Below are 23,212 nucleotides of genomic sequence, written 5' to 3'. Positions count from 1 at the left end.
CCATTTGCTCTTCATGAACCCTAGGTTGGCATTTTGAGACTACATACACAAAAAGCTGAATTTTCATAATGAAATGTTGATGGCTAAAAATAAAACGCTTGCTCCGAGGGTCAACTGTTGTCACCTTCAGCGTTTCAACAGTTATAACAACAAAGCTCTTTATGTAGGTTTATACAATTTCTTTCTTCAATAACTGACTTTGAATCTTAATTTTCTTTGCTTTAAGTAGCAATTTGAGTTTAAAGCCCAGGAATTTAAGCAGTGTTGTTAACATAAAGTTCATTGTTGCGACAGGTGAAAGTTTTTGTGACTATGCAAAAATAGCTTTAATGTTATTCCAGGATTGGCTCCTTTGAAGGAAACTTGGCAGAATTTCAAATATAAGCCTCACGTTTGGAGAGGGGTTTACACCCAAATAGATACAAATCTTTTGGATTTTATTTCCAAAACCTTAACCACTTGGCCAGTGTGGTATGTACAAATGGCTTTGATTTGTTTTTGATTAACCCAAGGTTGACATTTTGAGACTGCATCCAGAAAAAGTCAAATTTTCATAATGCAATCTTGATTGCTGATAATGAAACGCTTGCTCCCAGGACCAACTGTACTTTACTACAGCGTTTTTAAAGAAAGGATATACCAGGAGTGGGGTTTGAACCCACGCGGATACATATCCATTGGATCTTAAGTCCAACGCCTTAACCACTCGGCCATCCTGGTGAAAGTCTATGAGCTTTTATTTCTTGCAATTAAAGGAAACAGTTATAACACCACAGTTCTTTACATAGGTTTATATAATTTCTATCTTTAAGAAATGACTTGGAAACTTAATTATCTTTGCCTTAAATGGCAATTGCGTGTGCAAAGCCAATGAATTTATCTAGTGGTCACAACATAAACATCATTGTTGCGACGACTAGATAAAGTTTTTATGACCATGCAAAAATAGCTTCAATGTTATTCCAGGATTGGCTCCTTTGTAGGAAACTTGGGAGAACTCCAAAAAACATCCTTACGCTTGGAGAGTGGTTCACACCCATATGGATACACATACACAAAAAGCCAAAGATTATTATTGAAATGTTGATGGCCGAAAAAAGCTTGCTCAGAGTGTTAGTTGTCATCACCCTCAGCGTTTTAAAGAAAAGGGCTACCAGGAGTGGGGTTTGAACCCACGCGGATATATATCCATTGGATCTTAAGTCCAACGCCTTAACCACTCGGCCATCCTGGTGAAAATCTGTGAATTGGATGCTTGCCATCAAAGGTAGCAGCTATAACACCACAGCACTTTCTATAGGTTTAAACAATTTCTATCTTTATGAACTAACTTTAAAGCTTTATTATCTTTTCCTTAAATAGCAATTTTGACTCTAAAGCCAAGGAATTCATGTCTTGGTCATAACATAAAGTTCATTGTTGCGACAGGGGAAAGTTCTTGTGACCATGCGTGTACAGCTTCAATGTTGCTCCAGGGTTGGCTCCTTTGCAGGAAATGTGACAGTCCTCCGAAAGGTAAACCTCACACTTGGAGAGGTGTTCACACCCACATGGATACGCATCTAATGGTTTTATTTCCAAATCCTTAACCATTTTGTCACCCTGCTAAGAACCAATGAACAAATGGCTATCATTTGCTCTTCATGAACCCTAGGTTGGCATTTTGAGACTACATACACAAAAAGCTGAATTTTCATAATGAAATGTTGATGGCTAAAAATAAAACGCTTGCTCCGAGGGTCAACTGTTGTCACCTTCAGCGTTTCAACAGTTATAACAACAAAGCTCTTTATGTAGGTTTATACAATTTCTTTCTTCAATAACTGACTTTGAATCTTAATTTTCTTTGCTTTAAGTAGCAATTTGAGTTTAAAGCCCAGGAATTTATGCAGTGTTGTTAACATAAAGTTCATTGTTGCGACAGGTGAAAGTTTTTGTGACTATGCAAAAATAGCTTCAATGTTATTCCAGGATTGGCTCCTTTGAAGGAAACTTGGCAGAATTTCAAATATAAGCCTCACGTTTGGAGAGGGGTTTACACCCAAATAGATACAAATCTTTTGGATTTTATTTCCAAAACCTTAACCACTTGGCCAGTGTGGTATGTACAAATGGCTTTGATTTGTTTTTGATTAACCCAAGGTTGACATTTTGAGACTGCATCCAGAAAAAGTCAAATTTTCATAATGCAATCTTGATTGCTGATAATGAAACGCTTGCTCCCAGGACCAACTGTACTTTCCTTCAGCGTTTTTAAAGAAAGGATATACCAGGAGTGGGGTTTGAACCCACGCGGATACATATCCATTGGATCTTAAGTCCAACGCCTTAACCACTCGGCCATCCTGGTGAAAGTCTATGAGCTTTTATTTCTTGCAATTAAAGGAAACAGTTATAACACCACAGTTCTTTACATAGGTTTATATAATTTCTATCTTTAAGAAATGACTTGGAAACGTAATTATCTTTGCCTTAAATGGCAATTGCGTGTGCAAAGCCAATGAATTTATCTAGTGGTCACAACATAAACATCATTGTTGCGACGACTAGAGAAAGTTTTTATGACCATGCAAGAATAGCTTCAATGTTATTCCAGGATTGGCTCCTTTGTAGGAAACTTGGGAGAACTCCAAAAAACATCCTTACGCTTGGAGAGTGGTTCACACCCATATGGATACACATACACAAAAAGCCAAAGATTATTATTGAAATGTTGATGGCCGAAAAAAGCTTGCTCAGAGTGTTAGTTGTCATCACCCTCAGCGTTTTAAAGAAAAGGGCTACCAGGAGTGGGGTTTGAACCCACGCGGATATATATCCATTGGATCTTAAGTCCAACGCCTTAACCACTCGGCCATCCTGGTGAAAGTCTGTGAATTGGTCGCTTGCCATCAAAGGTAGCAGTTGTAACACCACAGCACTTTTTATAGGTTTAAACAATTTCTATCTTTATGAACTAACTTTAAAGCTTAATTATCTTTTCCTTAAATAGCAATTTTGACTCTAAAGCCAAGGAATTCATGTCTTTGTCATAACATAAAGTTCATTGTTGCGACAGGGGAAAGTTCTTGTGGCCATGCGCGTACAGCTTCAATGTTGCTCCAGGGTTGGCTCCTTTGCAGGAAATGTGACAGACCTCCGAAAGGTAAACCTCACACTTGGAGAGGTGTTCACACCCACATGGATACGCATCTAATGGTTTTATTTCCAAATCCTTAACCATTTTGTCACCCTGCTAAGAACCAATGAACAAATGGCTATCATTTGCTCTTCATGAACCCTAGGTTGGCATTTTGAGACTACATACACAAAAAGCTGAATTTTCATAATGAAATGTTGATGGCTAAAAATAAAACGCTTGCTCCGAGGGTCAACTGTTGTCACCTTCAGCGTTTCAACAGTTATAACAACAAAGCTCTTTATGTAGGTTTATACAATTTCTTTCTTCAATAACTGACTTTGAATCTTAATTTTCTTTGCTTTAAGTAGCAATTTGAGTTTAAAGCCCAGGAATTTAAGCAGTGTTGTTAACATAAAGTTCATTGTTGCGACAGGTGAAAGTTTTTGTGACTATGCAAAAATAGCTTCAATGTTATTCCAGGATTGGCTCCTTTGAAGGAAACTTGGCAGAATTTCAAATATAAGCCTCACGTTTGGAGAGGGGTTTACACCCAAATAGATACAAATCTTTTGGATTTTATTTCCAAAACCTTAACCACTTGGCCAGTGTGGTATGTACAAATGGCTTTGATTTGTTTTTGATTAACCCAAGGTTGACATTTTGAGACTGCATCCAGAAAAAGTCAAATTTTCATAATGCAATCTTGATTGCTGATAATGAAACGCTTGCTCCCAGGACCAACTGTACTTTCCTTCAGCGTTTTTAAAGAAAGGATATACCAGGAGTGGGGTTTGAACCCACGCGGATACATATCCATTGGATCTTAAGTCCAACGCCTTAACCACTCGGCCATCCTGGTGAAAGTCTATGAGCTTTTATTTCTTGCAATTAAAGGAAACAGTCATAACACCACAGTTCTTTACATAGGTTTATATAATTTCTATCTTTAAGAAATGACTTGGAAACGTAATTATCTTTGCCTTAAATGGCAATTGCGTGTGCAAAGCCAATGAATTTATCTAGTGGTCACAACATAAACATCATTGTTGCGACGACTAGAGAAAGTTTTTATGACCATGCAAGAATAGCTTCAATGTTATTCCAGGATTGGCTTCTTTGTAGGAAACTTGGGAGAACTCCAAAAAACATCCTTACGCTTGGAGAGTGGTTCACACCCATATGGATACACATACACAAAAAGCCAAAGATTATTATTGAAATGTTGATGGCCGAAAAAAGCTTGCTCAGAGTGTTAGTTGTCATCACCCTCAGCGTTTTAAAGAAAAGGGCTACCAGGAGTGGGGTTTGAACCCACGCGGATATATATCCATTGGATCTTAACCAACGCCTTAACCACTCGGCCATCCTGGTGAAAGTCTGTGAATGGTCGCTTGCCATCAAAGGTAGCAGTTGTAACACCACAGCACTTTCTATAGGTTTAAACAATTTCTATCTTTATGAACTAACTTTAAAGCTTAATTATCTTTTCCTTAAATAGCAATTTTGACTCTAAAGCCAAGGAATTCATGTCTTGGTCATAACATAAAGTTCATTGTTACGACAGGGGAAAGTTCTTGTGACCATGCGCGTACAGCTTCAATGTTGCTCCAGGGTTGGCTCCTTTGCAGGAAATGTGACAGACCTCCGAAAGGTAAACCTCACACTTGGAGAGGTGTTCACACCCACATGGATACACATCTAATGGTTTTATTTCCAAATCCTTAACCATTTTGTCACCCTGCTAAGAACCAATGAACAAATGGCTATCATTTGCTCTTCATGAACCCTAGGTTGGCATTTTGAGACTACATACACAAAAAGCTGAATTTTCATAATGAAATGTTGATGGCTAAAAATAAAACGCTTGCTCCGAGGGTCAACTGTTGTCACCTTCAGCGTTTCAATAGTTATAACAACAAAGCTCTTTATGTAGGTTTATACAATTTCTTTCTTCAATAACTGACTTTGAATCTTAATTTTCTTTGCTTTAAGTAGCAATTTGAGTTTAAAGCCCAGGAATTTAAGCAGTGTTGTTAACATAAAGTTCATTGTTGCGACAGGTGAAAGTTTTTGTGACTATGCAAAAATAGCTTCAATGTTATTCCAGGATTGGCTCCTTTGAAGGAAACTTGGCAGAATTTCAAATATAAGCCTCACGTTTGGAGAGGGGTTTACACCCAAATAGATACAAATCTTTTGGATTTTATTTCCAAAACCTTAACCACTTGGCCAGTGTGGTATGTACAAATGGCTTTGATTTGTTTTTGATTAACCCAAGGTTGACATTTTGAGACTGCATCCAGAAAAAGTCAAATTTTCATAATGCAATATTGATTGCTGATAATGAAACGCTTGCTCCCAGGACCAACTGTACTTTCCTTCAGCGTTTTTAAAGAAAGGATATACCAGGAGTGGGGTTTGAACCCACGCGGATACATATCCATTGGATCTTAAGTCCAACGCCTTAACCACTCGGCCATCCTGGTGAAAGTCTATGAGCTTTTATTTCTTGCAATTAAAGGAAACAGTTATAACACCACAGTTCTTTACATAGGTTTATATAATTTCTATCTTTAACCACTTCCCATCTGGGCCCTTTGCCCCCTTCCTGACCAGGCCAAATTTTGCAAAACGGACATATCTCACTTTATGTGGTAATAACTTTGGAACGCCTTTATTTATCCAAGTCATTCAGAGATTGTTTTCTCGTGACACATTGTACTTCATGATAGTCATAAATTTGAGTCAAAATATTTCACCTTTATTTATGAAAAAATCCCAAATTTACCCAAAAATGTAAAAAAAATCGCAATTTTCTAAATTTCAATTTCTCTGCTTTTAAAACAGAAAGTGATACCTCATAAAATATTTATTATTTAACATTCCCCATATGTCTACTTTATGTTGGCATCATTTTGGAAATGTCATTTTATTTTTTTAGGACGTTAGACGGCTTAGAAGTTTAGAAGCAATTCTTCAAATTTTTAAGAAAATTGCCAAAACCCACTTTATAAGGACCAGTTCAGGTCTGAAGTCACTTTGTGGGGCCTACATAGTGGATACCCCCATAAATGACCCCATTGTAGAAACTACACCCCTCAAGGTATTCAAAACCGATTTTACAAACTTTGTTAACCCTTTAGGCGTTCCACAAGAATTAAAGGAAAATGGAGATCAAATTTTTAAATTTCACTTTTTTGGCAGATTTTTCATTTTAATCAATTTTTTTCTCTAACACATCGATGGTTAACAGCCAAACAAAACTCAATATTTATTACCCAGATTCTGCGGTTTACAGAAACACCCCACATGTGGTCGTAAACTGCTGTATGGGCACACGGCAGGGCGCAGAAGGAAAGGAACTCCACATGGTTTTCAGATGCCATGTCCCATTTGAAGCCCCCTGATGCACCCTTACAGTAGAAACTCCCAAGAAGTGACCCCATTTTGGAAACTAGGGGATAAGGTGCCAGTTTTATTAGTACTATTTTTGGGTACATATGATTTTTTGATCATTCAATATAACACTTTATGGGGCAAGGTGACCAAAAAATTGGTTGTTTTAGCACAGTTTCTATTTATTTATTTTTACAGCGTTCACCTTAGGGGTTCAGTCAAGTGACATTTTTATAGAGCAGATTGTTACGGACGTAGCGATACCTAATATGTATACTTTTTCTCATTTATTAAAGTTTTACACAATAATAGCATTTTTGAAACCAAAAAATTATGTTTTAATGTGTCCATGTTCTGAGAGCTATAGTTTTTTTATTTTTTGAGAGATTTTCTTATGTAGGGGCTCATTTTTTGCGGGATGAGGTGACGGTTTTATTGGTACCATTTTGTGGGACATACGCGTTTTTGATCACTTGGTGTTGCACCTTTTGTGATGCAAGGTGACAAAAATTGCTTGTTTTGACACAGTTTTTTTTTTTTTTTTTTTACGGTGTTCACCCGAGGGGTTAGGTCATGTGATATTTTTATAGAGCTGGTTTTTACGGACGCGGCAATACCTAATATGTATACTTTTTTTTATTTGTTTCACTTTAACACAATAATAGCATTTTTGAAACCAAAAAAATTATGTTTTAGTGTCTCCATGTTCTAAGAGCTATAGTTTTTTTATTTTTTGAGAGATTTTCTTATGTAGGGGCTCATTTTTTGCGGGATGAGGTGACGGTTTTATTGGTACCATTTTGTGGGACATACGCGTTTTTGATCACTTGGTGTTGCACCTTTTGTGATGCAAGGTGACAAAAATTGCTTGTTTTGACACAGTTTTTTTTATTTATTTTTTACGGTGTTCATCCGAGGGGTTAGGTCATGTGATATTTTTATAGAGCTGGTTTTTACGGACGCGGCAATACTAAATATGTCTATTTTACTTTATTTTTTCTATTTTAATTTTTTTTTTTTTATTCCTAACTTGGGAACTTTTTTTTTTTTTACATGTGAAACTTTATTTTATTTTATTTTTTCAACCCTTTATTTTTTTTATTTTTTTTTACACTTTTCGTCCCCCATAAGGTCATACAAGACCTCTGGGGGACATTTACTTCACTTTTTCTTTTTTTTTTTCACAGTTGATTTCTCCTGTAACTGGGGCTGACATAGTAGCCCCAGTTACAGGACAAATGCACCCCTAGAGAGGCTGTACAGCAGCAATCCTGCGCTGTACAGCCTCACAGCAGGGCTGATCGAGGTCTCTGAGAGACCTCACACAGCCCCTGCACTCTCCGGTCACGGCGGTCACATGACCGCCGGGCCGGAACAGGAAGCGCACAGCGCTTCCTGCTCTGCAGACACAGCGCTCGGTGAGCGCTGTGTCTGCAGCGATCGTGAAGGCAGGGACACCTGGGCACTGTCCCTGCCTTGTCTTAGGGTTGCCCTGCTGTCACTGACAGCGGGCAACTCGATCAGCAGCTGCACGATTAGCGTGCAGCTGCTATTTCTGACAGGACGTTTTAAAACGTGCTGTCAGAAATAGACGTCCACCCATAGGACGTTTATATCCTATGGGCGGACGTGAGGCGGTTAAGAAATGACTTGGAAACGTAATTATCTTTGCCTTAAATGGCAATTGCGTGTGCAAAGCCAATGAATTTATCTAGTGGTCACAACATAAACATCATTGTTGTGACGACTAGAGAAAGTTTTTATGACCATGCAAGAATAGCTTCAATGTTATTCCAGGATTGGCTTCTTTGTAGGAAACTTGGGAGAACTCCAAAAAACATCCTTACGCTTGGAGAGTGGTTCACACCCATATGGATACACATACACAAAAAGCCAAAGATTATTATTGAAATGTTGATGGCCGAAAAAAGCTTGCTCAGAGTGTTAGTTGTCATCACCCTCAGCGTTTTAAAGAAAAGGGCTACCAGGAGTGGGGTTTGAACCCACGCGGATATATATCCATTGGATCTTAAGTCCAACGCCTTAACCACTCGGCCATCCTGGTGAAAGTCTGTGGATGGGTCGCTTGCCATCAAAGGTAGCAGTTGTAACACCACAGCACTTTCTATAGGTTTAAACAATTTCTATCTTTATGAACTAACTTTAAAGCTTAATTATCTTTTCCTTAAATAGCAATTTTGACTCTAAAGCCAAGGAATTCATGTCTTGGTCATAACATAAAGTTCATTGTTGCGACAGGGGAAAGTTCTTGTGGCCATGCGCGTACAGCTTCAATGTTGCTCCAGGGTTGGCTCCTTTGCAGGAAATGTGACAGACCTCCGAAAGGTAAACCTCACACTTGGAGAGGTGTTCACACCCACATGGATACACATCTAATGGTTTTATTTCCAAATCCTTAACCATTTTGTCACCCTGCTAAGAACCAATGAACAAATGGCTACCATTTGCTCTTCATGAACCCTAGGTTGGCATTTTGAGACTACATACACAAAAAGCTGAATTTTCATAATGAAATGTTGATGGCTAAAAATAAAACGCTTGCTCCGAGGGTCAACTGTTGTCACCTTCAGCGTTTCAACAGTTATAACAACAAAGCTCTTTATGTAGGTTTATACAATTTCTTTCTTCAATAACTGACTTTGAATCTTAATTTTCTTTGCTTTAAGTAGCAATTTGAGTTTAAAGCCCAGGAATTTAAGCAGTGTTGTTAACATAAAGTTCATTGTTGCGACAGGTGAAAGTTTTTGTGACTATGCAAAAATAGCTTCAATGTTATTCCAGGATTGGCTCCTTTGAAGGAAACTTGGCAGAATTTCAAATATAAGCCTCACGTTTGGAGAGGGGTTTACACCCAAATAGATACAAATCTTTTGGATTTTATTTCCAAAACCTTAACCACTTGGCCAGTGTGGTATGTATAAATGGCTTTGATTTGTTTTTGATTAACCCAAGGTTGACATTTTGAGACTGCATCCAGAAAAAGTCAAATTTTCATAATGCAATCTTGATTGCTGATAATAAAACGCTTGCTCCCAGGACCAACTGTACTTTCCTTCAGCGTTTTTAAAGAAAGGATATACCAGGAGTGGGGTTTGAACCCACGCGGATACATATCCATTGGATCTTAAGTCCAACGCCTTAACCACTCGGCCATCCTGGTGAAAGTCTATGAGCTTTTATTTCTTGCAATTAAAGGAAACAGTTATAACACCACAGTTCTTTACATAGGTTTATATAATTTCTATCTTTAAGAAATGACTTGGAAACGTAATTATCTTTGCCTTAAATGGCAATTGCGTGTGCAAAGCCAATGAATTTATCTAGTGGTCACAACATAAACATCATTGTTGCGACGACTAGAGAAAGTTTTTATGACCATGCAAGAATAGCTTCAATGTTATTCCAGGATTGGCTCCTTTGTAGGAAACTTGGGAGAACTCCAAAAAACATCCTTACGCTTGGAGAGTGGTTCACACCCATATGGATACACATACACAAAAAGCCAAAGATTATTATTGAAATGTTGATGGCCGAAAAAAGCTTGCTCAGAGTGTTAGTTGTCATCACCCTCAGCGTTTTAAAGAAAAGGGCTACCAGGAGTGGGGTTTGAACCCACGCGGATATATATCCATTGGATCTTAAGTCCAACGCCTTAACCACTCGGCCATCCTGGTGAAAGTCTGTGATGGGTCGCTTGCCATCAAAGGTAGCAGTTGTAACACCACAGCACTTTCTATAGGTTTAAACAATTTCTATCTTTATGAACTAACTTTAAAGCTTAATTATCTTTTCCTTAAATAGCAATTTTGACTCTAAAGCCAAGGAATTCATGTCTTGGTCATAACATAAAGTTCATTGTTGCGACAGGGGAAAGTTCTTGTGACCATGCACGTACAGCTTCAATGTTGCTCCAGGGTTGGCTCCTTTGCAGGAAATGTGACAGACCTCCGAAAGGTAAACCTCACACTTGGAGAGGTGTTCACACCCACATGGATACACATCTAATGGTTTTATTTCCAAATCCTTAACCATTTTGTCACCCTGCTAAGAACCAATGAACAAATGGCTACCATTTGCTCTTCATGAACCCTAGGTTGGCATTTTGAGACTACATACATAAAAAGCTGAATTTTCATAATGAAATGTTGATGGCTAAAAATAAAACGCTTGCTCCGAGGGTCAACTGTTGTCACCTTCAGCGTTTCAACAGTTATAACAACAAAGCTCTTTATGTAGGTTTATACAATTTCTTTCTTCAATAACTGACTTTGAATCTTAATTTTCTTTGCTTTAAGTAGCAATTTGAGTTTAAAGCCCAGGAATTTAAGCAGTGTTGTTAACATAAAGTTCATTGTTGCGACAGGTGAAAGTTTTTGTGACTATGCAAAAATAGCTTCAATGTTATTCCAGGATTGGCTCCTTTGAAGGAAACTTGGCAGAATTTCAAATATAAGCCTCACGTTTGGAGAGGGGTTTACACCCAAATAGATACAAATCTTTTGGATTTTATTTCCAAAACCTTAACCACTTGGCCAGTGTGGTATGTACAAATGGCTTTGATTTGTTTTTGATTAACCCAAGGTTGACATTTTGAGACTGCATCCAGAAAAAGTCAAATTTTCATAATGCAATATTGATTGCTGATAATGAAACGCTTGCTCCCAGGACCAACTGTACTTTCCTTCAGCGTTTTTAAAGAAAGGATATACCAGGAGTGGGGTTTGAACCCACGCGGATACATATCCATTGGATCTTAAGTCCAACGCCTTAACCACTCGGCCATCCTGGTGAAAGTCTATGAGCTTTTATTTCTTGCAATTAAAGGAAACAGTCATAACACCACAGTTCTTTACATAGGTTTATATAATTTCTATCTTTAAGAAATGACTTGGAAACGTAATTATCTTTGCCTTAAATGGCAATTGCGTGTGCAAAGCCAATGAATTTATCTAGTGGTCACAACATAAACATCATTGTTGCGACGACTAGAGAAAGTTTTTATGACCATGCAAGAATAGCTTCAATGTTATTCCAGGATTGGCTTCTTTGTAGGAAACTTGGGAGAACTCCAAAAAACATCCTTACGCTTGGAGAGTGGTTCACACCCATATGGATACACATACACAAAAAGCCAAAGATTATTATTGAAATGTTGATGGCCGAAAAAAGCTTGCTCAGAGTGTTAGTTGTCATCACCCTCAGCATTTTAAAGAAAAGGGCTACCAGGAGTGGGGTTTGAACCCACGCGGATATATATCCATTGGATCTTAAGTCCAACGCCTTAACCACTCGGCCATCCTGGTGAAAGTCTGTGAATGGGTCGCTTGCCATCAAAGGTAGCAGTTGTAACACCACAGCACTTTCTATAGGTTTAAACAATTTCTATCTTTATGAACTAACTTTAAAGCTTAATTATCTTTTCCTTAAATAGCAATTTTGACTCTAAAGCCAAGGAATTCATGTCTTGGTCATAACATAAAGTTCATTGTTGCGACAGGGGAAAGTTCTTGTGGCCATGCGCGTACAGCTTCAATATTGCTCCAGGGTTGGCTCCTTTGCAGGAAATGTGACAGACCTCCGAAAGGTAAACCTCACACTTGGAGAGGTGTTCACACCCACATGGATACGCATCTAATGATTTTATTTCCAAATCCTTAACCATTTTGTCACCCTGCTAAGAACCAATGAACAAATGGCTATCATTTGCTCTTCATGAACCCTAGGTTGGCATTTTGAGACTACATACACAAAAAGCTGAATTTTCATAATGAAATGTTGATGGCTAAAAATAAAACGCTTGCTCCGAGGGTCAACTGTTGTCACCTTCAGCGTTTCAATAGTTATAACAACAAAGCTCTTAATGTAGGTTTATACAATTTCTATCTTCAATAACTGACTTTGAATCTTAATTTTCTTTGCTTTAAGTAGCAATTTGAGTTTAAAGCTCAGGAATTTAAGCAGTGTTGTTAACATAAAGTTCATTGTTGCGACAGGTGAAAGTTTTTGTGACTATGCAAAAATAGCTTCAATGTTATTCCAGGATTGGCTCCTTTGAAGGAAACTTGGCAGAATTTCAAATATAAGCCTCACGTTTGGAGAGGGGTTTACACCCAAATAGATACAAATCTTTTGGATTTTATTTCCAAAACCTTAACCACTTGGCCAGTGTGGTATGTACAAATGGCTTTGATTTGTTTTTGATTAACCCAAGGTTGACATTTTGAGACTGCATCCAGAAAAAGTCAAATTTTCATAATGCAATCTTGATTGCTGATAATGAAACGCTTGCTCCCAGGACCAACTGTACTTTCCTTCAGCGTTTTTAAAGAAAGGATATACCAGGAGTGGGGTTTGAACCCACGCGGATACATATCCATTGGATCTTAAGTCCAACGCCTTAACCACTCGGCCATCCTGGTGAAAGTCTATGAGCTTTTATTTCTTGCAATTAAAGGAAACAGTTATAACACCACAGTTCTTTACATAGGTTTATATAATTTCTATCTTTAAGAAATGACTTGGAAACTTAATTATCTTTGCCTTAAATGGCAATTGCGTGTGCAAAGCCAATGAATTTATCTAGTGGTCACAACATAAACATCATTGTTGCGACGACTAGAGAAAGTTTTTATGACCATGCAAGAATAGCTTCAATGTTATTCCAGGATTGGCTTCTTTGTAGGAAACTTGGGAGAACTCCAAAAAACATCCTTACGCTTGGAGAGTGGTTCACACCCATATGGATACACATACACAAAAGCCAAAGATTATTATTGAAATGTTGATGGCCGAAAAAAGCTTGCTCAGAGTGTTAGTTGTCATCACCCTCAGCGTTTTAAAGAAAAGGGCTACCAGGAGTGGGGTTTGAACCCACGCGGATATATATCCATTGGATCTTAAGTCCAACGCCTTAACCACTCGGCCATCCTGGTGAAAGTCTGTGAATGGGTCGCTTGCCATCAAAGGTAGCAGTTGTAACACCACAGCACTTTCTATAGGTTTAAACAATTTCTATCTTTATGAACTAACTTTAAAGCTTAATTATCTTTTCCTTAAATAGCAATTTTGACTCTAAAGCCAAGGAATTCATGTCTTGGTCATAACATAAAGTTCATTGTTGCGACAGGGGAAAGTTCTTGTGGCCATGCGCGTACAGCTTCAATGTTGCTCCAGGGTTGGCTCCTTTGCAGGAAATGTGACAGACCTCCGAAAGGTAAACCTCACACTTGGAGAGGTGTTCACACCCACATGGATACGCATCTAATGGTTTTATTTCCAAATCCTTAACCATTTTGTCACCCTGCTAAGAACCAATGAACAAATGGCTATCATTTGCTCTTCATGAACCCTAGGTTGGCATTTTGAGACTACATACACAAAAAGCTGAATTTTCATAATGAAATGTTGATGGCTAAAAATAAAACGCTTGCTCCGAGGGTCAACTGTTGTCACCTTCAGCGTTTCAACAGTTATAACAACAAAGCTCTTTATGTAGGTTTATACAATTTCTTTCTTCAATAACTGACTTTGAATCTTAATTTTCTTTGCTTTAAGTAGCAATTTGAGTTTAAAGCCCAGGAATTTAAGCAGTGTTGTTAACATAAAGTTCATTGTTGCGACAGGTGAAAGTTTTTGTGACTATGCAAAAATAGCTTCAATGTTATTCCAGGATTGGCTCCTTTGAAGGAAACTTGGCAGAATTTCAAATATAAGCCTCACGTTTGGAGAGGGGTTTACACCCAAATAGATACAAATCTTTTGGATTTTATTTCCAAAACCTTAACCACTTGGCCAGTGTGGTATGTACAAATGGCTTTGATTTGTTTTTGATTAACCCAAGGTTGACATTTTGAGACTGCATCCAGAAAAAGTCAAATTTTCATAATGCAATCTTGATTGCTGATAATGAAACGCTTGCTCCCAGGACCAACTGTACTTTCCTTCAGCGTTTTTAAAGAAAGGATATACCAGGAGTGGGGTTTGAACCCACGCGGATACATATCCATTGGATCTTAAGTCCAACGCCTTAACCACTCGGCCATCCTGGTGAAAGTCTATGAGCTTTTATTTCTTGCAATTAAAGGAAACAGTTATAACACCACAGTTCTTTACATAGGTTTATATAATTTCTATCTTTAAGAAATGACTTGGAAACGTAATTATCTTTGCCTTAAATGGCAATTGCGTGTGCAAAGCCAATGAATTTATCTAGTGGTCACAACATAAACATCATTGTTGCGACGACTAGAGAAAGTTTTTATGACCATGCAAGAATAGCTTCAATGTTATTCCAGGATTGGCTCCTTTGTAGGAAACTTGGGAGAACTCCAAAAAACATCCTTACGCTTGGAGAGTGGTTCACACCCATATGGATACACATACACAAAAAGCCAAAGATTATTATTGAAATGTTGATGGCCGAAAAAAGCTTGCTCAGAGTGTTAGTTGTCATCACCCTCAGCGTTTTAAAGAAAAGGGCTACCAGGAGTGGGGTTTGAACCCACGCGGATATATATCCATTGGATCTTAAGTCCAACGCCTTAACCACTCGGCCATCCTGGTGAAAGTCTGTGAATGGGTCGCTTGCCATCAAAGGTAGCAGTTGTAACACCACAGCACTTTCTATAGGTTTAAACAATTTCTATCTTTATGAACTAACTTTAAAGCTTAATTATCTTTTCCTTAAATAGCAATTTTGACTCTAAAGCCAAGGAATTCATGTCTTGGTCATAACATAAAGTTCATTGTTGCGACAGGGGAAAGTTCTTGTGGCCATGCGCGTACAGCTTCAATGTTGCTCCAGGGTTGGCTCCTTTGCAGGAAATGTGACAGACCTCCGAAAGGTAAACCTCACACTTGGAGAGGTGTTCACACCCACATGGATACACATCTAATGGTTTTATTTCCAAATCCTTAACCATTTTGTCACCCTGCTAAGAACCAATGAACAAATGGCTATCATTTGCTCTTCATGAACCCTAGGTTGGCATTTTGAGACTACATACACAAAAAGCTGAATTTTCATAATGAAATGTTGATGGCTAAAAATAAAACGCTTGCTCCGAGGGTCAACTGTTGTCACCTTCAGCGTTTCAATAGTTATAACAACAAAGCTCTTTATGTAGGTTTATACAATTTCTTTCTTCAATAACTGACTTTGAATCTTAATTTTCTTTGCTTTAAGTAGCAATTTGAGTTTAAAGCCCAGGAATTTAAGCAGTGTTGTTAACATAAAGTTCATTGTTGCGACAGGTGAAAGTTTTTGTGACTATGCAAAAATAGCTTCAATGTTATTCCAGGATTGGCTCCTTGAAGGAAACTTGGCAGAATTTCAAATATAAGCCTCACGTTTGGAGAGGGGTTTACACCCAAATAGATACAAATCTTTTGGATTTTATTTCCAAAACCTTAACCACTTGGCCAGTGTGGTATGTACAAATGGCTTTGATTTGTTTTTGATTAACCCAAGGTTGACATTTTGAGACTGCATCCAGAAAAAGTCAAATTTTCATAATGCAATCTTGATTGCTGATAATGAAACGCTTGCTCCCAGGACCAACTGTACTTTCCTTCAGCGTTTTTAAAGAAAGGATATACCAGGAGTGGGGTTTGAACCCACGCGGATACATATCCATTGGATCTTAAGTCCAACGCCTTAACCACTCGGCCATCCTGGTGAAAGTCTATGAGCTTTTATTTCTTGCAATTAAAGGAAACAGTTATAACACCACAGTTCTTTACATAGGTTTATATAATTTCTATCTTTAAGAAATGACTTGGAAACTTAATTATCTTTGCCTTAAATGGCAATTGCGTGTGCAAAGCCAATGAATTTATCTAGTGGTCACAACATAAACATCATTGTTGCGACGACTAGAGAAAGTTTTTATGACCATGCAAGAATAGCTTCAATGTTATTCCAGGATTGGCTCCTTTGTAGGAAACTTGGGAGAACTCCAAAAAACATCCTTACGCTTGGAGAGTGGTTCACACCCATATGGATACACATACACAAAAGCCAAAGATTATTATTGAAATGTTGATGGCCGAAAAAAGCTTGCTCAGAGTGTTAGTTGTCATCACCCTCAGCGTTTTAAAGAAAAGGGCTACCAGGAGTGGGGTTTGAACCCACGCGGATATATATCCATTGGATCTTAAGTCCAACGCCTTAACCACTCGGCCATCCTGGTGAAAGTCTGTGAATGGTCGCTTGCCATCAAAGGTAGCAGTTGTAACACCACAGCACTTTCTATAGGTTTAAACAATTTCTATCTTTATGAACTAACTTTAAAGCTTAATTATCTTTTCCTTAAATAGCAATTTTGACTCTAAAGCCAAGGAATTCATGTCTTGGTCATAACATAAAGTTCATTGTTGCGACAGGGGAAAGTTCTTGTGGCCATGCGCGTACAGCTTCAATGTTGCTCCAGGGTTGGCTCCTTTGCAGGAAATGTGACAGACCTCCGAAAGGTAAACCTCACACTTGGAGAGGTGTTCACACCCACATGGATACGCATCTAATGGTTTTATTTCCAAATCCTTAACCATTTTGTCACCCTGCTAAGAACCAATGAACAAATGGCTATCATTTGCTCTTCATGAACCCTAGGTTGGCATTTTGAGACTACATACACAAAAAGCTGAATTTTCATAATGAAATGTTGATGGCTAAAAATAAAACGCTTGCTCCGAGGGTCAACTGTTGTCACCTTCAGCGTTTCAACAGTTATAACAACAAAGCTCTTTATGTAGGTTTATACAATTTCTTTCTTCAATAACTGACTTTGAATCTTAATTTTCTTTGCTTTAAGTAGCAATTTGAGTTTAAAGCCCAGGAATTTAAGCAGTGTTGTTAACATAAAGTTCATTGTTGCGACAGGTGAAAGTTTTTGTGACTATGCAAAAATAGCTTCAATGTTATTCCAGGATTGGCTCCTTTGAAGGAAACTTGGCAGAATTTCAAATATAAGCCTCACGTTTGGAGAGGGGTTTACACCCAAATAGATACAAATCTTTTGGATTTTATTTCCAAAACCTTAACCACTTGGCCAGTGTGGTATGTACAAATGGCTTTGATTTGTTTTTGATTAACCCAAGGTTGACATTTTGAGACTGCATCCAGAAAAAGTCAAATTTTCATAATGCAATCTTGATTGCTGATAATGAAACGCTTGCTCCCAGGACCAACTGTACTTTCCTTCAGCGTTTTTAAAGAAAGGATATACCAGGAGTGGGGTTTGAACCCACGCGGATACATATCCATTGGATCTTAAGTCCAACGCCTTAACCACTCGGCCATCCTGGTGAAAGTCTATGAGCTTTTATTTCTTGCAATTAAAGGAAACAGTTATAACACCACAGTTCTTTACATAGGTTTATATAATTTCTATCTTTAAGAAATGACTTGGAAACTTAATTATCTTTGCCTTAAATGGCAATTGCGTGTGCAAAGCCAATGAATTTATCTAGTGGTCACAACATAAACATCATTGTTGCGACGACTAGAGAAAGTTTTTATGACCATGCAAGAATAGCTTCAATGTTATTCCAGGATTGGCTCCTTTGTAGGAAACTTGGGAGAACTCCGAAAAACATCCTTACGCTTGGAGAGTGGTTCACACCCATATGGATACACATACACAAAAAGCCAAAGATTATTATTGAAATGTTGATGGCCGAAAAAAGCTTGCTCAGAGTGTTAGTTGTCATCACCCTCAGCGTTTTAAAGAAAAGGGCTACCAGGAGTGGGGTTTGAACCCACGCGGATATATATCCATTGGATCTTAAGTCCAACGCCTTAACCACTCGGCCATCCTGGTGAAAGTCTGTGAATTGGTCGCTTGCCATCAAAGGTAGCAGTTGTAACACCACAGCACTTTCTATAGGTTTAAACAATTTCTATCTTTATGAACTAACTTTAAAGCTTAATTATCTTTTCCTTAAATAGCAATTTTGACTCTAAAGCCAAGGAATTCATGTCTTGGTCATAACATAAAGTTCATTGTTGCGACAGGGGAAAGTTCTTGTGGCCATGCGCGTACAGCTTCAATGTTGCTCCAGGGTTGGCTCCTTTGCAGGAAATGTGACAGACCTCCGAAAGGTAAACCTCACACTTGGAGAGGTGTTCACACCCACATGGATACGCATCTAATGGTTTTATTTCCAAATCCTTAACCATTTTGTCACCCTGCTAAGAACCAATGAACAAATGGCTATCATTTGCTCTTCATGAACCCTAGGTTGGCATTTTGAGACTACATACACAAAAAGCTGAATTTTCATAATGAAATGTTGATGGCTAAAAATAAAACGCTTGCTCCGAGGGTCAACTGTTGTCACCTTCAGCGTTTCAACAGTTATAACAACAAAGCTCTTTATGTAGGTTTATACAATTTCTTTCTTCAATAACTGACTTTGAATCTTAATTTTCTTTGCTTTAAGTAGCAATTTGAGTTTAAAGCCCAGGAATTTAAGCAGTGTTGTTAACATAAAGTTCATTGTTGCGACAGGTGAAAGTTTTTGTGACTATGCAAAAATAGCTTTAATGTTATTCCAGGATTGGCTCCTTTGAAGGAAACTTGGCAGAATTTCAAATATAAGCCTCACGTTTGGAGAGGGGTTTACACCCAAATAGATACAAATCTTTTGGATTTTATTTCCAAAACCTTAACCACTTGGCCAGTGTGGTATGTACAAATGGCTTTGATTTGTTTTTGATTAACCCAAGGTTGACATTTTGAGACTGCATCCAGAAAAAGTCAAATTTTCATAATGCAATCTTGATTGCTGATAATGAAACGCTTGCTCCCAGGACCAACTGTACTTTCCTTCAGCGTTTTTAAAGAAAGGATATACCAGGAGTGGGGTTTGAACCCACGCGGATACATATCCATTGGATCTTAAGTCCAATGCCTTAACCACTCGGCCTTCCTGGTGAAAGTCCATGAGCTTTTATTTCTTGCAATTAAAGGAAACAGTTATAACACCACAGTTCTTTACATAGGTTTATATAATTTCTATCTTTAAGAAATGACTTGGAAACTTAATTATCTTTGCCTTAAATGGCAATTGCGTGTGCAAAGCCAATGAATTTATCTAGTGGTCACAACATAAACATCATTGTTGCGACGACTAGAGAAAGTTTTTATGACCATGCAAGAATAGCTTCAATGTTATTCCAGGATTGGCTCCTTGTAGGAAACTTGGGAGAACTCCAAAAAACATCCTTACGCTTGGAGAGTGGTTCACACCCATATGGATACACATACACAAAAAGCCAAAGATTATTATTGAAATGTTGATGGCCGAAAAAAGCTTGCTCAGAGTGTTAGTTGTCATCACCCTCAGCGTTTTAAAGAAAAGGGCTACCAGGAGTGGGGTTTGAACCCACGCGGATATATATCCATTGGATCTTAAGTCCAACGCCTTAACCACTCGGCCATCCTGGTGAAAGTCTGTGAATGGGTCGCTTGCCATCAAAGGTAGCAGTTGTAACACCACAGCACTTTCTATAGGTTTAAACAATTTCTATCTTTATGAACTAACTTTAAAGCTTAATTATCTTTTCCTTAAATAGCAATTTTGACTCTAAAGCCAAGGAATTCATGTCTTGGTCATAACATAAAGTTCATTGTTGCGACAGGGGAAAGTTCTTGTGGCCATGCGCGTACAGCTTCAATGTTGCTCCAGGGTTGGCTCCTTTGCAGGAAATGTGACAGACCTCCGAAAGGTAAACCTCACACTTGGAGAGGTGTTCACACCCACATGGATACGCATCTAATGGTTTTATTTCCAAATCCTTAACCATTTTGTCACCCTGCTAAGAACCAATGAACAAATGGCTATCATTTGCTCTTCATGAACCCTAGGTTGGCATTTTGAGACTACATACACAAAAAGCTGAATTTTCATAATGAAATGTTGATGGCTAAAAATAAAACGCTTGCTCCGAGGGTCAACTGTTGTCACCTTCAGCGTTTCAACAGTTATAACAACAAAGCTCTTTATGTAGGTTTATACAATTTCTTTCTTCAATAACTGACTTTGAATCTTAATTTTCTTTGCTTTAAGTAGCAATTTGAGTTTAAAGCCCAGGAATTTAAGCAGTGTTGTTAACATAAAGTTCATTGTTGCGACAGGTGAAAGTTTTTGTGACTATGCAAAAATAGCTTCAATGTTATTCCAGGATTGGCTCCTTTGAAGGAAACTTGGCAGAATTTCAAATATAAGCCTCACGTTTGGAGAGGGGTTTACACCCAAATAGATACAAATCTTTTGGATTTTATTTCCAAAACCTTAACCACTTGGCCAGTGTGGTATGTACAAATGGCTTTGATTTGTTTTTGATTAACCCAAGGTTGACATTTTGAGACTGCATCCAGAAAAAGTCAAATTTTCATAATGCAATCTTGATTGCTGATAATGAAACGCTTGCTCCCAGGACCAACTGTACTTTCCTTCAGCGTTTTTAAAGAAAGGATATACCAGGAGTGGGGTTTGAACCCACGCGGATACATATCCAAACAAATTTCAACGCCTTAACCACTCGGTTATCCTGGTGAAAGTCTATGAGCTTTTATTTCTTGCAATTAAAGGAAACAGTTATAACACCACAGTTCTTTACATAGGTTTATATAATTTCTATCTTTAAGAAATGACTTGGAAACTTAATTATCTTTGCGTTAAATGGCAATTGCGTGTGCAAAGCCAATGAATTTATCTAGTGTTCACAACATAAACATCATTGTTGCGACGACTAGAGAAAGTTTTTATGACCATGCAAGAATAGCTTCAATGTTATTCCAGGATTGGCTTCTTTGTAGAAAACTTGGGAGAACTCCAAAAAACATCCTTACGCTTGGAGAGTGGTTCACACCCATATGGATACACATACAAAAGCCAAAGATTATTATTGAAATGTTGATGGCCGAAAAAAGCTTGCTCAGAGTGTTAGTTGTCATCACCCTCAGCGTTTTAAAGAAAAGGGCTACCAGGAGTGGGGTTTGAACCCACGCGGATATATATCCATTGGATCTTAAGTCCAACGCCTTAACCACTCGGCCATCCTGGTGAAAGTCTGTGAATTGGACGCTTGCCATCAAAGGTAGCAGTTGTAACACCACAGCACTTTCTATAGGTTTAAACAATTTCTATCTTTATGAACTAACTTTAAAGCTTAATTATCTTTTCCTTAAATAGCAATTTTGACTCTAAAGCCAAGGAATTCATGTCTTGGTCATAACATAAAGTTCATTGTTGCGACAGGGGAAAGTTCTTGTGACCATGCGCGTACAGCTTCAATGTTGCTCCAGGGTTGGCTCCTTTGCAGGAAATGTGACAGACCTCCGAAAGGTAAACCTCACACTTGGAGAGGTGTTCACACCCACATGGATACGCATCTAATGGTTTTATTTCCAAATCCTTAACCATTTTGTCACCCTGCTAAGAACCAATGAACAAATGGCTATCATTTGCTCTTCATGAACCCTAGGTTGGCATTTTGAGACTACATACATAAAAAGCTGAATTTTCATAATGAAATGTTGATGGCTAAAAATAAAACGCTTGCTCCGAGGGTCAACTGTTGTCACCTTCAGCGTTTCAACAGTTATAACAACAAAGCTCTTTATGTAGGTTTATACAATTTCTTTCTTCAATAACTGACTTTGAATCTTAATTTTCTTTGCTTTAAGTAGCAATTTGAGTTTAAAGCCCAGGAATTTATGCAGTGTTGTTAACATAAAGTTCATTGTTGCGACAGGTGAAAGTTTTTGTGACTATGCAAAAATAGCTTCAATGTTATTCCAGGATTGGCTCCTTTGAAGGAAACTTGGCAGAATTTCAAATATAAGCCTCACGTTTGGAGAGGGGTTTACACCCAAATAGATACAATTCTTTTGGATTTTATTTCCAAAACCTTAACCACTTGGCCAGTGTGGTATGTACAAATGGCTTTGATTTGTTTTTGATTAACCCAAGGTTGACATTTTGAGACTGCATCCAGAAAAAGTCAAATTTTCATAATGCAATCTTGATTGCTGATAATGAAACGCTTGCTCCCAGGACCAACTGTACTTTCCTTCAGCGTTTTTAAAGAAAGGATATACCAGGAGTGGGGTTTGAACCCACGCGGATACATATCCATTGGATCTTAAGTCCAACGCCTTAACCACTCGGCCATCCTGGTGAAAGTCTATGAGCTTTTATTTCTTGCAATTAAAAGAAACAGTTATAACACCACAGTTCTTTACATAGGTTTATATAATTTCTATCTTTAAGAAATGACTTGGAAACTTAATTATCTTTGCCTTAAACGGCAATTGCGTGTGCAAAGCCAATGAATTTATCTAGTGGTCACAACATAAACATCATTGTTGCGACGACTAGAGAAAGTTTTTATGACCATGCAAGAATAGCTTCAATGTTATTCCAGGATTGGCTTCTTTGTAGGAAACTTGGGAGAACTCCAAAAAACATCCTTACGCTTGGAGAGTGGTTCACACCCATATGGATACACATACAAAAGCCAAAGATTATTATTGAAATGTTGATGGCCGAAAAAAGCTTGCTCAGAGTGTTAGTTGTCATCACCCTCAGCGTTTTAAAGAAAAGGGCTACCAGGAGTGGGGTTTGAACCCACGCGGATATATATCCATTGGATCTTAAGTCCAACGC

At 38.1% G+C, this 23,212-nt stretch overlaps 20 non-coding genes across 20 annotated transcripts; all 20 read right to left on the bottom strand.

Moving 5' to 3' along the window:
• Positions 1-637: 637 nt before the first annotated feature.
• On the bottom strand, positions 638-720 carry TRNAL-UAA. The gene has a single exon. It is a non-coding gene; the product is annotated as a tRNA-Leu (tRNA).
• A 431-nt stretch (positions 721-1,151) lies between these two features.
• On the bottom strand, positions 1,152-1,234 carry TRNAL-UAA. Its single transcript has one exon. It is a non-coding gene; the product is annotated as a tRNA-Leu (tRNA).
• A 1,033-nt stretch (positions 1,235-2,267) lies between these two features.
• TRNAL-UAA lies at positions 2,268-2,350 on the bottom strand. The gene has a single exon. It is a non-coding gene; the product is annotated as a tRNA-Leu (tRNA).
• Positions 2,351-2,781: 431 nt separating this feature from the next.
• TRNAL-UAA lies at positions 2,782-2,864 on the bottom strand. The gene has a single exon. It is a non-coding gene; the product is annotated as a tRNA-Leu (tRNA).
• Positions 2,865-3,897: 1,033 nt separating this feature from the next.
• TRNAL-UAA lies at positions 3,898-3,980 on the bottom strand. The gene has a single exon. It is a non-coding gene; the product is annotated as a tRNA-Leu (tRNA).
• Positions 3,981-4,411: 431 nt separating this feature from the next.
• TRNAL-AAG lies at positions 4,412-4,492 on the bottom strand. The gene has a single exon. It is a non-coding gene; the product is annotated as a tRNA-Leu (tRNA).
• A 1,032-nt stretch (positions 4,493-5,524) lies between these two features.
• On the bottom strand, positions 5,525-5,607 carry TRNAL-UAA. Its single transcript has one exon. It is a non-coding gene; the product is annotated as a tRNA-Leu (tRNA).
• Positions 5,608-8,499: 2,892 nt separating this feature from the next.
• TRNAL-UAA lies at positions 8,500-8,582 on the bottom strand. Its single transcript has one exon. It is a non-coding gene; the product is annotated as a tRNA-Leu (tRNA).
• Positions 8,583-9,615: 1,033 nt separating this feature from the next.
• Positions 9,616-9,698, bottom strand: TRNAL-UAA. Its single transcript has one exon. It is a non-coding gene; the product is annotated as a tRNA-Leu (tRNA).
• Positions 9,699-10,129: 431 nt separating this feature from the next.
• Positions 10,130-10,212, bottom strand: TRNAL-UAA. The gene has a single exon. It is a non-coding gene; the product is annotated as a tRNA-Leu (tRNA).
• A 1,032-nt stretch (positions 10,213-11,244) lies between these two features.
• TRNAL-UAA lies at positions 11,245-11,327 on the bottom strand. Its single transcript has one exon. It is a non-coding gene; the product is annotated as a tRNA-Leu (tRNA).
• A 431-nt stretch (positions 11,328-11,758) lies between these two features.
• TRNAL-UAA lies at positions 11,759-11,841 on the bottom strand. The gene has a single exon. It is a non-coding gene; the product is annotated as a tRNA-Leu (tRNA).
• A 1,033-nt stretch (positions 11,842-12,874) lies between these two features.
• TRNAL-UAA lies at positions 12,875-12,957 on the bottom strand. Its single transcript has one exon. It is a non-coding gene; the product is annotated as a tRNA-Leu (tRNA).
• Positions 12,958-13,387: 430 nt separating this feature from the next.
• On the bottom strand, positions 13,388-13,470 carry TRNAL-UAA. Its single transcript has one exon. It is a non-coding gene; the product is annotated as a tRNA-Leu (tRNA).
• A 1,547-nt stretch (positions 13,471-15,017) lies between these two features.
• On the bottom strand, positions 15,018-15,100 carry TRNAL-UAA. The gene has a single exon. It is a non-coding gene; the product is annotated as a tRNA-Leu (tRNA).
• Positions 15,101-16,645: 1,545 nt separating this feature from the next.
• On the bottom strand, positions 16,646-16,728 carry TRNAL-UAA. The gene has a single exon. It is a non-coding gene; the product is annotated as a tRNA-Leu (tRNA).
• A 1,546-nt stretch (positions 16,729-18,274) lies between these two features.
• TRNAL-UAA lies at positions 18,275-18,357 on the bottom strand. Its single transcript has one exon. It is a non-coding gene; the product is annotated as a tRNA-Leu (tRNA).
• Positions 18,358-19,903: 1,546 nt separating this feature from the next.
• On the bottom strand, positions 19,904-19,986 carry TRNAL-UAA. Its single transcript has one exon. It is a non-coding gene; the product is annotated as a tRNA-Leu (tRNA).
• A 1,539-nt stretch (positions 19,987-21,525) lies between these two features.
• TRNAL-UAA lies at positions 21,526-21,608 on the bottom strand. Its single transcript has one exon. It is a non-coding gene; the product is annotated as a tRNA-Leu (tRNA).
• Positions 21,609-22,641: 1,033 nt separating this feature from the next.
• Positions 22,642-22,724, bottom strand: TRNAL-UAA. The gene has a single exon. It is a non-coding gene; the product is annotated as a tRNA-Leu (tRNA).
• Positions 22,725-23,212: the final 488 nt, after the last annotated feature.

The sequence above is a fragment of the Bufo bufo genome, unplaced genomic scaffold (genome assembly GCF_905171765.1).
Source record: "Bufo bufo unplaced genomic scaffold, aBufBuf1.1, whole genome shotgun sequence".
Taxonomy (NCBI): Eukaryota; Metazoa; Chordata; class Amphibia; order Anura; family Bufonidae; genus Bufo; species Bufo bufo.
Note: the sequence above shows the minus strand (reverse complement) of the source record. Positions and strands in the feature narration are given on the sequence as shown.